Here is a 15,676-nt window from a genome sequence, read left to right as displayed (position 1 = left end):
ATGAAAAAGTATATGCATTATTGTGGTCAAATGATTAATCGCATCCAAAATAAAAGTGTTTGGTTCCATAATATATATATATATATATATATATATATATATATATACACATACACACAGTATTGCATGTGTTTTTGTTGAGTATTTCAGATACATCAGGCTTTTATGGCTGATATAGTGTGATAAAGAAGAAGATAGAGCTCATATTTAGGGAGGGGGAAAAAATATCTGTTTTATTCAGACTCAAACTGAGAAAATATATGCACAGTTGCTGATATTTGGCCAAAATTTAAGATGAGATTCTGATAGATTGTAATGTTAATCAGTGAAATCTTTATAACAGTATCACAGGCTACTTGTATACAATGCATTTATAATAATTGTCACTCTAAACATCCCTATAATATGTCTTAGTAGGTAATATTTACTTAAAAGCTTTGTAGTTTTTATTATGTGGGACAAAAAATTATGCAATGCAGTGATGCTTGAAGTTGCTTCTGTCTGTAAGGGTTTCACAATTATAATAAAATGCCTTTTACTTGCTAAAAGTGTAAGCTATCAATCAAACGACAGAAGGCATGTAGTAGATTGTGTACAACAGGGTTTTCAACAAAGTTTTGATTATACTCATTATTTAGAGGCCTTAGACATTTGTGTTTCAAAAAGTTTAGGGTTTGTTGTCATAAGAACAACTGGACAGTAACTAAACTGATTTACTGTAAGTGCCAAAGTTGGATGTGTTTGATTCACTCAAAAGAATCGACTCATCAGAGTCAGTTGTTTGGGAATCAGACTGTGTTGCTTGCACTACTTGTTTTTGATCGACTAAAAAGAACCAGTTCACAAAATTCATCATTTCGGTTGCATATGTACAGAACTGAACATGGATTCTGTTGTTTTTTTTATTCTTTTTTAATATTTTGTCTTATACAGAACAGGTCCTAAGTTTCCAAGGCTACACTTCACCTTTAAAGGTGTCATATCATGAAAATGTAAGTGCTATAATCAGGTCCCTGGTGCATCTACCAACCATGGAAACGTGAAAAAGATTAACCCAGTAACTTTGTTTTGGTAAGCCTTTTTCTGTAAGCGTCTGGAAAAACAAGCGCGTTTCATTTCGCTTCCCTAGTGACGTTGCAAAGAGATCTCATTATAATATTACCGCCCCTTTATCTGTAACTTTCCACCCACGGCGCCGTCATGGTGTACCAGTTCTAATGCCATGGCAAAGGTTTGAGCAAAACATGCTAACTGTTCTGCCTTTGGCTGCACAGACGAGCACAGAACATTGTTTAGAGTTCCAGCCTCAGAGGAGACAACAGAGCAGTGGATTTATTGATTTATTTACTGTATATTGCTGCTATCACACAGATCTAAAATAAACGTGCCATGTATTTCCCAGCTGTTTACCTTCACAGACACAGCCGACTGTTTTTGTAACTCATGTGTGTTTTTAACAAACTTGTGTGTGAATGAGAACTTAGTTTAGTACTCACATGCTGTGACAGCCACTTTCTGTACGTGTGCACTCAGAAAACCGTATATCAGGAGTTTAAACTAATATGGTTTAAAACGCATGATTTCAGGGCGATAAACATGATAATCAGAACCAAAACAGATGTTTTTAGCAGGTACAAGCTGTAATGGCACAGCTCTATTCTGGAAAAGGGTCCGGGGAGCAGCAGCCCATTTGCATTTAAAAAGACAATGCACGAAAACAGCCTGTTTCTGATTCCACTCAAAATAGGCATTTTCAAAATTAGATAATAAATGATCTGTGGATTATTTTGAGCTGAAACTTCACAGACACATTCTGGGGACACCTGAGACTTATATTACATATTGTAAAAAGGGGCATAATATGTCTCCTTTAAAGAAATAGCCTTGACTTTAGCAAACACTTGAGGCAGTTAGAAATGTTTGACTATATGAAACGCCATGTAAAATTTATGAATTTTCTCAGCCCTTTTGTAACTAAATATATGGTCACCTTGAATGTAGGTAGGCAGTCATGTGTTTTTCTTTTCTCAGCAGGCTTTTGACACGTCGGAGCCAGACCCAATGACTCAACATGGCCGTGAGCCTCACGAATTAATTACTCCTTGCACATTAATCAGTAACACTCACACGGCACGTTTGCCAGTGTACCTCTAAACATTTCTTACACATGATATTTCAACAGAGCATGTCAGAAGCACTGTCAGTTATCTTTTTAATTAGGCTTTTAATTGTTCAGTGTGTCTTATCTGTATGGTCTATACTATATCATGGTGCAGGTGGGGGTAGCGGTGGACACTCTACGTGTGAATCCAGCAGCAGGTCTGAGATTATTAATTGAGAGCATCAATAACGGCGTGCTTTGTTCTTCTTTGCCCCGAAGAGCACATTCATCATATGAGGTCAGTGCAGTCAGGCCGGGGAAAATGGGACAGCTTTGGCCACTAGGAGCCCAGATTCACTCCACAGTAAATCTCGCTGGCCTCACGGCACTGACAAAGTGCCATAGCAGCTGAGACGCTTGGTGTGAGATCACTAAAGCATGTTCCTGCCTGTGGTCGTGTGCTGGGGATGATAAATCCAACCTGGTATTTGGCTCACTTGAATGAAGAACTGATGCTAGATACATAGAATCGGCTTTGAGACAGACATGAAAACCACAGAGCACATGCACAAGATTAAAGATGGAATAGGGTTACTGGATGTCCATGTTTTTGGGGGACAGTTCCTGCTTTTTTTACTGCGTGTTCCAAACACCCTCAATAGATGCCTTCCTTTATCCATTTAAAGATATTTTAGGCTTTTTGTGTTGATCCTAAAGCTCATAGATATGTTATATATGAAGTACTCACATATCTCATACAAATGAGAAGGACTTTCTCTTTTGCTTTGCTTTCATATGTAGATGCATCAATCTTTGCTTCTTTTTCTGTTTTGTTTTATCTGCTGTGTCTTCAGCCTTGGAATAGGAATTTTACTTTGAATAGCATCAAAATGAAACAAGGTTTTTTTTTTAAATAAATTTTTTTTTGTAAATAAAAGTAGTACATTCACAACTTGCTGCTACAATGTGTGCTCTGGGTGCTTTTTAGAGCATTCTTGTGTGATGTTGCTAGGGTCTTTTTTTTTAAAACAGGAGGCAACATAATCAAGATGCCTACCTTTAAGAACAGCATTTACATCAAGAGTGCACCTAAAATGCCTCTGTAGGCAGCTTACTATTTACTGGATTTTGGTTTTGGAACAGAATATGAATGGTTATGGGTTTTTTCTTGAGACATTTTTTCCAACGGTTCCATGCACTTAGAAGCTGTCCAGATTTATCTTGCCTTTGAAAGTTATGCCAAATAGCAGACAAACCAACTCTATTTCATTGAATTTCAAGGACATGAAATGTTATGTCTAGACAGTGCAGATGCACTTTATGTACTAATACTAGTAGATAGGCTAGTCATCATTAGCTAATTGAATAAACTCATTAGAAACATACAGCTAAGGGGAATTTCATTGAATGGGCTCTTTTCATGGGAAGAAAGAGACTATAAAATGGATTTTAATGTTGAATGGATCTGAATGAGTTAGGGGGTATATCTGTTTCTAAGAGAGCTAACATGTTTAGATACCTCTCCTGAGCATCGCACCGCTTAGGGGTGAAAAAAAAGTGGAAGTGAAAAAATCAAGAGTAAAATCTGACAAATAAATGTCCTAGCACTAGCGCCTGGGGTGTCAACATGAGTGGGAAAAAACTCCACCATGTGGAACATTCGTCTCTATCTGAACTCTAATGTGATTTTAAATAACTAAAAGGATTAAGAAGACCATTGCATAATCCAGATTTGTGGTGATTTGTGATGTTTTGCATCTAGTTCCTGTGCTTGTGTGCAGGTTTTAATCCTTTGCAGTAAGTGATTCCCAACCAGGGGTATGTTTACCCCACGGGCTTCCAGAAGCCACTTGGAAAGATTTTGGTTTTGCTTTGTTAAACCTATAAAACAACATTATAAATAAAAATGATTAAAATGGCAAAATGTGATTATTGTAGAAGGTTTATAATGGGGGCAATCATAGGAAAATAAATGGGAGAAATTTGAACACTCATTGCGGCTGCTGTATAAATGAAAAATGATGCCTTTTGCTTAAAAGAGCCAATAACCTGTTAAATAGAGTTTGTTTACTCAAAAGTCTAGATCATCCATGTGAAATTAACTGAATCAGCCTAAATAAAGGCTAATAAAATCAGCCTAATACATTTATTATAATTCAAATGTCTGTTTTTTTGTTAAAACATAATTTAACAAGCAGTTTTGAAGATTTCTGTATTTCTCCATTCATGTAGGTAGGAGTGAGGTGGACTAAAACTAAAATTAAAATTAAAATAAAAAATCATTACTTGAAATAAAATAAATGTTACCTGAAAATTATTTTATTTCAGCCACTGTAGTTGCCAATGCATCATTTCTCATTTTATTTCAGTTTAACTTAAAGTACTAAAATGACTAACTGAAATAAGAACTATATAGACATGTTAAAAAAGACCAATAGATATGAAAATTTAATTACATTTAAAATGAAATTTACGTACATTTAAAATGGAAAATATACAAATACAAACTAATTTAAAATATTTAAAAATATATATAATTTATAATTGTTTGTCATATATATTATATGATTGTTTATCATATCATAAGGTTATCATTGATACTAAAAATAACACTGATACGAGTCTTGACTTTTGCACAGATAGAATATAGCTATCCAGGAGTAATTTAACAATGCAGCATAGTGAACTGACTTGCTTTAAAGGGCATTTGATTAATTTATTTTCCCCCTTTTGAGTTCATTTTTCATGTAAAGAAAGCTAATTTTTGTGTATAATGTTTATATTAATAGTATATGCAGATTAAAATATATGCAGTAGGTACTGTATGTGTTTCAAGTCCTTTTACATTTATCCACAATAGTGTAGGCCAGTGCATTTGAAAAAAAGGATTGGCTTTAATTAAATTTAGCTTTAATTTTGCTCAAGAACAGTATTTTTAAAGCCTTTCCAGATAATTTCTCAAATATATGTTGCTGATTCATGGTTACAGTCTGAGTCACACAGAATTGTCTACATTGTAAAGAGGACTGCCATCTATCTGTAGCTCAGTTGCCAAGCCAACAATTTCTGTTGCTCTACATGAGTGTGTAGTGATGCATGGTGTCTGTGTACAATATCTGCCTTGAAGTGAACTGGAACAGAAGCAGCCCGATTGCTATGTCAGATATTAAGACATTCTCCCAGACTTCTATGAAACAGAATGCACAAGTAATGGAGAAATCCAGTTTCTTTGTGAGGAGAAATTTCAGCTCATCAGTTTTATTGCTGATCAAGTGGACATTAAAAAGGTATGAAGACATCACTGTCGGTTCATTGGGGCAGCAATATAACCTCTTTTTTAATGAATGGGGAAATACCAAAAACTGTATTTCAAACTCGCACGTCAGTCGCATATTTCGGTCACACTTTAGTTTGGGGACCAATTCTCACTATTTACTAACTATTAACTTCGACTTTTGCCTCAATAAACTGCTAATTTGCTGCTTATTAATAGTTAGTAAAGTAGTTGGTATGTTTAGGTATGGATTAGGATTAAGGGACCTAAAATATGGTCATGCAGAATAAGGCATTAATGTACTAATAAACAGCCAATATGCTAGTAATATGCATACTAATAAGCAACTCGTCTTATAAGCAACTTATTATTGCAAAATAGCTTCAGTGCGCATGTGTGACCTGCTTGTAGGCGTACTGTAAGCATGTACGTGCCATAATATTGGGCATTCCAGTTTCTCGCATTCATTGTAATGCCATGGTTCCATCTCAGCTCTATATAGTCTTGAACATAGTTACAGCTATTATAATTCATTTGACTTTGCAAATTAGGTCAGAAATGGCAGCATTGGGGGATGGTTTTGATTTACATTAATTGCTGCTAATCTTACTGCTCTAAAGCAGGTGTTTGGTCACATGTAGCAAAGAAAAGGCGGGGAAAGGTAGAGTTAAATGGCATCATTAGCTCTAGCACACATCTCAGCCTGACAATCAACCACCATTGTTCCCTCGATCAATTTCCTTAGGCCACCATTTTAGCCGCTGCTTTGACCCTATGACATTGCTTTCTTTCCAGCAAGAGTGGCCATTATTGAGCTTGCCCTCTACACAAACCCACTCAAACAGACCCTCATATCACACAGTCATTGGATGTCTGTTTCTGCTGTTCACACGGAGGGTGAGGAGGGGTATAATTCAGGATTTACCTGTCAGGAAGGAAAGAAATTGAAGGCTCTTTGAGCCTTTTAGTGTGGAAAAAGAGAACAGCATTATTTGTGTCTGGTATAGCTGAAGTGACACGAGTCTTTTCGGTGACAGGCTTCGTCATGGGTCTTTTTGACTGCTATTTTAGATCCACTTTGGAAGCTAGAAGCATTTGTGCAGTATATTTTCTATTAAGTCTTATTTTGCTTGTAGTGAAATTCAGTTTTTTGCAGAAATGAGCAAGCTGAAAATGAATAGACCGAAATGAGCTTGAAAATGGTTTTATTAAATTTAGTGTTGAAATGTATGAGGTTAGCCAGCATTTCTAAGGATGTGCATGTCAAAATACTTACTAACCTTCGCAGAAATGTACTAACCTTTTTAAATTATCCCATAAAACAATTACTAGGACATGAAGCACCAAATTTATGTTGTGAATGTGAGGCACTAGACATTTAATGAAGAGCATTGGGGTTGGAGGGATCTGATTAGCATAAATATGTTAGTGAGGATCAGCAAATTTAGGTTTATTTGAAATGCGTAGTGACGTTTTGGGTTTATACAATGAGCATTAATAATGAAGAGTTAAAGGAAAGTTGTTTTTAAAATACAAAGCAAGTTTAATGATGTCCTCGTGGCAACGTCATCTCTCTCTCTCTCTCTCTTAGAGATCTAAGACTTGTAGTTTTATTCTTCAGGAATTTCAGAGTTAATAATGAATGTTGGAATGAACTTTATGTCAGACTGGATACCACAAAAGGAATCTTTTTCTGTAACAGTTCTTTTAAATATCATAAATGGACGTTTGGAAGCTATCCCAAATGTCATATTCGTAAATAATACATGTAAACTTAGAAAGCAAATATGCTCAGAATGAGATACTGAGAGTGGGAATCAGGCAAAACTGGCACAATGGGAACAACATGGAAAACATTGGTGAAGCAAATGTGTGCTGAATGAAAAGACAAGTTAGCTACTGACACTAGTTGAAAAGGACATATATTTCCTTTCCTGTGTATAGCTTCATCCACACATCTAAGGGTTTCCCAGGAGATTTCAAAACCCTTTCCTTGGCCTTTAATGAGTACACCATCACTGTTGCACCCGGGCTGTCACCAATTCTTGCACAGTTTGAATACAGATGCATCCAAAGGCACAAAACATATTGCAGGAACTGAATAATATGAATTAGAAGTTTGTGAGGTTCAGCATTGTCTAACTAATGTCTGTGAAATTACTGGCTTATCAAATAATGTAGTAAATGAGTATATTGAAGAAATGCATGTATTATAAAAATTTAATTTTTATAAATAACACAAATTTAAATGACATGTTATGTGTTAAATGTTAATACACACACACACACACACACTGCAGTTTCACTATTGGTATTCATTTCATTACTCTCCCCATTTATCAAGTAATATATAAGTCAGCAATATATCTTGTACCTCTAATTTATACACCATGATTTATGGCATTTCATAATTCACTCATATTTCAAAAACAGCAATGCTTTGTCTCTGATGCTGTTGTGTTCTGTGAGTATTAATGTGATCTTCCGTGGTGTGAATGCATAGCGATTAACAGATTTATTTGCCAACATAATGAATTAATTAAATTTCATAGCTCTTTATGTCAGTCAGTTATTAATAATTTTGTCAGTGTACTTCTACATCTCTGACAAGGGAACTGTATTCCTTTACATGCATCTGCTGTTGCTATGTATAAGATGCTATACTTGCAATTACGTGCTATAATTATGATGAACCGGTGTGTCTGGAAACTATCCATTTTAGCAATGTGCTGCTAACAACCTTGACTTGTTAACTAGCTGCATGAATGAGGTCACATATTAAGTAATGAGGCCAGCCACTAAGATGCACTGTAATTAGATACCATTTATTGCAAATAGCCATTTTTCAATTTATAGCGCATCATCGTTTGTATAATGTTTTTTTTTACTTTTCTAGGTTGACTGACAGAATCTTTGTCTGCATGCATTTGATTCTTTGAAAACTTGAGTAGCAGCTGTCCTAAAATATTTGAGTCCAGTTTTGTTCAGGCTGTTAAAGATGGATAATTTGAAATGGGCTGTTGTGCCAGTGTTCATGGTGTGTGAAAATCAAAAGCTAGCGGGATCAATACTGAGCCCTGAGGTTCAAGATTGTGTGAAATCAATTCAGCCAATTGCCATTCAGCATGACAGAACCTTTATGACCCCTAACCCTCACATGCTCCATACGTGCACCATTTCGACGTATCATGCTCGTACATATGGTCATCTTATCTTAATGCAACTTCCTATCTCACATTATTTCCCTTATAGTTGATGCCAGGTCAAACTTTACTGCTCTTCAGAGGTCTTCTGCAGCAGATACTTTTATGTTCTCCACTCTTCTACCCGCAGAAGCAGATAGATCTAATTGATTGTATCATTTGCGGCATCAGATGTGCCATACCCTCCTTCCAAACTCAAGGTTTATAAAGCTTTTAAAAAGCGGTGATTGACTTGCATGATGGATTCAAATGAAGCATTCAGGCCTCGTTTTGCTCTTCCACCTGTTTATTAGAGTCTAACCGGACCCATATAACAGTAAAGCTAATATTGATTTTGTTGAAAAACACTCATTGGTTTCGTTGTCACACTTAATGGTTGTGTCAAAACATTTCAGACTTCCTGATAGCATACTTTTCCTTTCGAATCTGACCTCAGGGCTGAAAAACATCTTTTAAAAACTCTTTAAATGGTTTTATTCTTTTGTCAATAGTTCTAAGCTGTTATCATATCTAAAATGGACGATATTATATTAAAAACAGTGTCAATAAGCGTTGGAGCAATGATTTTTTTTATAGCTGCTTTTTGTAACCATCACACTCACATGTAGCTGTTTCTGGAGGTTGTATGGATTTTTTTTCCCCTTTTCAGACTACAAAACAAACTTGGGTTTCCTTTTCACTTTGTCCTTTTCTTTTGCTCAAAGTATGTCAATAAGATCCTAAAAAGCATTTTAGGTAATTACAAATAGAAGCCAAGCTTTAGGCCCACGGGAAGAAATCTTCTCACATTCAGCCTTGTGTAATGATTCTTTAGTTCGTTCATCCTTTTCTTATCTCATTGAGCTTCTAGACCTGCGGCAATGACTGTACCAGCCCAGCCCTTGCTAGGAAATCAAGGGCTTCATAATTCAAAAACGATGTGCTTTTTTTCAGTTTAGCTAATCATTTATGGATTTAATAGTGACTGAATTTGCTCTAGTTTTCATATGGTCTTGTAAAAGGTGGGGAAAAGCCTTAGTTTAAATACATGCCGATAGACGAAGCATTTATGTTAATTGTCCCTGCGGTAAGAGCGGACAGCTCTAAAGTCCCTGAAGAACGGCAGGGTCTGTTGATAATTGTGCTATCCTGGGTTTATGCAGATTAGCTAAGTGACTTTTTCTCCATTAGGACTGTGAATCCAAATAATGACATAAATATGGAAAGATGCAAATAGACAAACCGAATTGTCTGAGTTTTAACCTCCTTCACGGCCCCTGGGGATAAACCCCTTCACCTGAGAGCACCAAAAGCAGTTTAATTCAGCATTTCGCAACCACCCACATTATACTGTAGCATTTCAAATGATCTCAGCATATGGAGCAACACTTTATAAGATTAGCCCATTCAGCCGTACTTATCACCACCCACATGCATAGTGATGATTACATACATATTAACTTTACCCAAAACATCAGTTATAGCCCATTATTTTTGACCTTAGATACAGGATCATTAGCAGCCGAAGACTCTAACTTGATATTGTTATGCTAACTTTACATTTAGATCTGACGTGCGTGTCCCTGATTTTAGTGGAATGAAACTAATCAGATCTTCTGGAGGAGATTTCCTGCTGCGTGAACCCACTGATTTCATCGGCAGATAAACTGCAGAAGCTGTAATATCAGAAGAGTTGGGGCATCTTAATCACAGCCCCCCCTCTGCTGCTTCCCACACAGCGGGAAACTCCTACTGGAAATAACGGTCCAAAGTGAATAGAAAAGTCTTTAAGTGGTCATTTGAGAAAAAGACTCATCTTTTTCTTAAAAATGGTAATATGGATCTCAAGGAACTCGAAAAAAAAAAATATTTTAATTGTGCAAATTAAAACAAGACGCATTTAACTTGTATTGTTCAAGTGCTCTTTTCTGTTATCAGGGCTACAGAGGCAATCTTTCTCAGCTGTTATGAAACAATGATATCGAGAGAATAGAACCCTTCATGTCTTCCTCAGGAAGACATGTTGTTTAGGGAACCTTGACTGGTGGTTCACCTCATGGAGTGACTGAGATACTGCCTGCTTCAGTGCCCATTATCTTCCCTGATTGATAATCATGGCATGAGGAGGGATATAAACCCATAAATGAGGCTTAGCACTGTTAAGAATGTCAGCTCTCGATGTGACCTTGAGCGGAGAAAGGAGATTTCGCACAATTCTGATGTTTGATGAATACGGTGTAGCAGAGGCCGCCAGAGATGCAAATGTGGTCATGAGAGATTTATATGAAGTGTGACAGAATGTATGGTATATGCTAGTTTATTTTTAAGCAGAATTTTTACAACTGTACAAAAAAGTAAAAAAAAAAATAATTGAAATTTTATTCTTCAACCTTGTCTTTGGATTCATCTCTGTTCACAGCTTGAAAAACATTTCCTGTGAAGACGTACTACAGTTTTTGCAGTGAATGCAAAAATGAGTTGCGATTAATTTAATGTTGTACTTATATGAGACATTATCTATATTTGAAAAACAACAGACATTTTATGATTTTATTTTTTTATGAATAGAAAGTATTTAATTAGGAAGTTTATTTGTTTTTTTAAAACAGTGTCTCTACTGTTACTTTTAATTAATTTAATGCATACTTGATTTCTTTTGGCTAGTGCAGATATGTTTAATGGTAGTCTACATATGGTGCTTAAAATATTATATAAATTTAGATTACAATGGATGCAAAGGTGACCTGGATGCAAAGATGAACTCCATGTGTCAAACCCACAGCCTCAAAAGATGAATATGCAAATATGCAAGTGTCACTGACTGAGCGTCTTTAAACAGCTGGCACTTTCTGCATCTATTTTCGCACTTATTTTCAGCTTTCTTGTTCAGTCAGTAATGCTGAAAAAACTAAATAGCAAAATGTGTTGTTTTTTCTCAAGAATGCCACCATTTAGAAGTGTGCAGCTTAATTCTTTTAGACAGATGCAGTGTTAAGTCACAAAATGTTTCAGACATATTTAAAAGGTTGAGAACCCTCGCAGTATAGCTTTTGACGCATATGCTTTTACAATTGCACTGTATACATAACCCTAAAATGGCATACAAGCACGTAGTCGCCTATGATGCATTGTGAGTTTAAATCTATCTGATGTGAATAGAGATTTAGATTATGCCTTTATTTGTCTTGCATCGAGCAACATCATGAAAGGAAGAATATCTTTTGAGGACTGTACATTTAAACTCATGCTCATGAATAATTCATTGTTTGCAAGGTAGATTATACCAAGCAGTCGGCTTCTCTGGCGGTGGCTGTTAAAAATCTGACTGCGTTCCCTTTGATAATTTGTTGACATGCCCCCGCTGTTGTTTCGAAAATAAAAATGACCTCACTGGAAAAGTGAAGGTCAGGCAGAGCTTAATGAAGGCCCTGTTGTCCTTTCCCATTGATTTCTCTGCTAGCCTGGCTACACACAGTCCGACTGGCTCAGAGTTGCCATGGTAAAGGTCTTTTGGCAGAGGATGTGTTTCCTGGATGGAGTGCCTTGTGGAATTTGTAAATGCGCGGCACCTTCGAGCATCATTATCCCCTCCCTCCTCGAATTCAGCTGGCCGGCCGCACATCGGCACAAACCAGAGCCTCAAGCGTGGTCTCCGCGAACCCCATTTGATGTGCTTTTTCAGTGGATACGCAGATCAATATGAATGAAAAGTGAGGCAGAACAAATAGTTTGGCTCTCGCACTGACATTCACTGGTGTTACATGGGTGAATCTTGCTGCCGAATGACATTCTCTAGACATTTATGTAATAGGTGTCAGGTGATATTAATGTTAATCACGGTTTTCTGATCAAAACTGAAGCAGCTGACATTTAGATCAAAATACCATGTAGTATATGTCAAGGTGAGAATTAAACAGTTCACTGGCTGTCTTGGGTTGGAAAGCTCAAAAACAGGAGTGCACAACGGTTGCATGTGTTTGTGTTAGACGCAAGGTTTAGCATGCGTGAGTTTTTATCCTTTCACAAGTGTCAGAGAAGCATTATATGAATCATATCTAATCTTGAAGGATTTTCACTGCCTTAGAGTGACTTATAACAAGATTTCCTATGAAATCCAACTAGGAGAATGTCACATTACTGCATACATTGACCTCAACATGAAAATGTCACTTTACGTACATGGCCTAATAACGTTTTTGGTGCAAATTAGGTGGATCATTCTATGCTGTTGACGTAGTTCTTTTCTCTTAGCTCGGTTTTAATTGACAGTAATGATCTCAGTGGCTCAGCAGACTTTCTTGAGTTTGGAAATTGTTAGGTTGTCTTTTCTATTATGCCACGGTATGGGTTGTCAAGGTGAGGATGCGTTGCGTGACAGCGAACAGTTGGAAAGATAATGAGACTGAAGCGGCTTGAACAGCTGTTGAGCATCCGGTTAAAGCTTAAATTAAATGCAAGGTGATTCATTTTTGAGGGTTATACTGGAGCATCATTGATTCAGTCTCATTAATGGGGCTCACAATTGTAGATGAGTATATTCAAACAGTTGTTTTGTTCTCTTTGGTATATTAGGGATGCAATATAAAATGCAACAACATAGTTAGCCTATGGTCCAATATATATCTTGTTTTTTTTTAACCACGGTTTTCAGCTCTGTTCAGTTTGGCTTGGCACATCACAGATAAAAAAATAAATAGTGTATATACTATATATATATATATATATATATATATATATATATATATATATATATAAAACAAATTAATTAAAGTATTAAAAATACATTTTAGATTTACTCAAAAATATATTTTCAGATTTATTTTATTTTATTTTTCCAAATTGCAAAATTGTTTTTTGTAACACATTTAGCATATATTTCAAATGTATTATGGCCAAAAAAAAAAGACAGTTTTTAGCTGCATGGTTTGTGAAGATGCTTGAATGGGTTGTGCTCGAATATTTGTATTGAACAACATCATGTAGATGAATTGAGCTTACTCTGTGGCATAGCCGCCTAGCGTCAAACCACTATTCTCCTTGACAGATTCATCAAACGAGATTGGCAGAGCCTCCATCTAGAGTTCTGAAGACCATCGCTTCTATTCACCGGCTCCCCGTCACAGTTTTACGTATCGAAACTGGCGGAATCTCAAAGGCTGAGGAGTTTTAATGAGCCACAGTTCTCTCCTCGTCGAGGTGGCAGCTTGTGTCAGAAATGAAGCTCATAATAGCATGCCAGTCCAAGCTCCACTGAACATTTCCTACTGTTATGGTAATGGGTTACCGCTACCTCATCAAAGAGTTGGGGCCATTTTGGTCCATTGTTATTTTTATCTTCCTTCCCCGTGCCTGTTTGGAATTATCTCTGAATGACCGCAACATTTAGCAGTTCAGTGTAGCATTCCACCCTTTCAGATGTTAATTCCGTTTTTGCGTCAGAAAACAAATGATGCAAGATTTTATTCCTTGACAGGCTTGAAGTGTTTTGTGCAGTTTTTTTTGTTGTGCATTTTGAACTTTCTGTGGAGAATCTATTGAAACACTGAGCTGTGGAAGCATCAAACACTCGAGTCAAGAAGTGAAGGCCTCTTGAGGTAAGAGGGAAGGTAAAGTGTCATCACTGGTCATTCCAATAATTCAAATTGGGCTATGCTTTAAAGGGCATCCCGACATGAAAGCAGATACACATCAGTGGACAGATGCCGCTCCAAGGCTCTGAAGTTGTCTCTTTTATGGGTTTTGCAGCTTGCGAAAGAAACTGTTCTCAGGTAAAAGGAATGTTTTTTTAAATGGTAACCAATTCAGCTGCAAAGATAAAGATGCCTTCAGACTGGACTCAGGAGATCTTCTATCGGGAGGCCTGACCAAACCTTTCCTCTCCTTGGCTATTTTTCCTCCAGTTGAATTTGATTCAGGTGAACTTTTTTGTTTTAACTGTCAGTCAGCATTTTCCTGCAAAATATGAAGCCAGTCTTGCTAGGTAAAAAAGTTTGGCTTGAAATCCGTTTCAATAACCACTCATCCGAAAATATAGACACGTCTTTTTAAAGCCACTACAACAATCAAATCACCATCACTATTCATTCGGGGCAGCAGAATTGCTGTTGTTTTTGTTAGTAAGAATGAAGGACAGAGGGCAGTCATCATCATATTCCCTGTAATTGCTTTTTGACTGATGTGCAGCTGCCATTGAATTGAATCAGGCCAGATTACCAGCCGAGTTTCAGAGCCACTGTGGCTCTAAGGAAAGTGAATCAATTGTAGAAGGACCCAGCCCTCGAACAATTTGCTAGATCCATTCTTTCCCATAGAACTAATCTTCAGTCATGCTGGAGAGAAATGCAGCGGTGCCTCTTATTGTAAGATGTGCAATAACATTTTTGGATTTTCAAATTATGTAGGATGTACTTGTGAAATCAGTTGTCTTGTGCTGAATTCCCATGTCGCTGCATTTGAAGATGTGTATCTGTGTATTTCTAACCTAAGAAAACACCCGTTTAAAACCACACTTGACATGTTCAATAGCGCAAGCGCTTTGTTCAGTTCCTATTTGTAAGTGAGATATTGAAGGGATGAAATTTATGTTTTACTCATGCTTATGTCATTTCAAACCTGTATGACATTTTTTTTCTTCTGTGGAAGACAAAGATATTTTGAAGAACGTCTTTTGCGTTCCACCAAAGAAAGAAAGTCATACAGGCTTGGAATGAAACTGAAGGTGAGTAAATGATACATTTTTCAGATTTACTTAATCCAAAAATGTGTCAGCTTCTTTGAAAACAAAGCATTGCAATATAGATTATAGATTTCATGTGACCAGAACCAGAACAAGGTAGTATTCCTTGGCACATAGCAGTGAGCTTCAGTCGTAGTATGTGGAATTGGGATATATACAAGTTCCAAAATGGATCACTATCAAAGCATTAAACGTAGAGGTGTAGTGAGAAACGCTGTTCATATACAGTTTGTTGAGGCCTAATTTTGAGGGCTGCAGCTTGAAAGAGATAGAGAGATTGAGAAAGACAGAGAGGGAGAGACCGGGAGCAAGATGAAACCGTTTGACATTTATAATTCTGTCCCTTGATAGTGAATTTGCTTGGCGTGGATTGTGTGTGTGTG

At 36.7% G+C, this 15,676-nt stretch overlaps 1 protein-coding gene across 1 annotated transcript in view; it reads left to right on the top strand.

Moving 5' to 3' along the window:
• The window catches only part of lrp1bb (low density lipoprotein receptor-related protein 1Bb), a 373,072-nt gene that overhangs the window by 70,203 nt on the left and 287,193 nt on the right, over positions 1-15,676 (top strand). The window lies entirely within an intron of this gene.

Source organism: Sinocyclocheilus grahami, unplaced genomic scaffold (genome assembly GCF_001515645.1).
Source record: "Sinocyclocheilus grahami isolate Dianchi unplaced genomic scaffold, SAMN03320097.WGS_v1.1 scaffold233.1, whole genome shotgun sequence".
Lineage (NCBI taxonomy): Eukaryota > Metazoa > Chordata > Actinopteri > Cypriniformes > Cyprinidae > Sinocyclocheilus > Sinocyclocheilus grahami.
The sequence above is the reverse complement of the archived record's forward strand: the minus strand, read 5'-3'. Positions and strand labels throughout refer to the sequence as shown.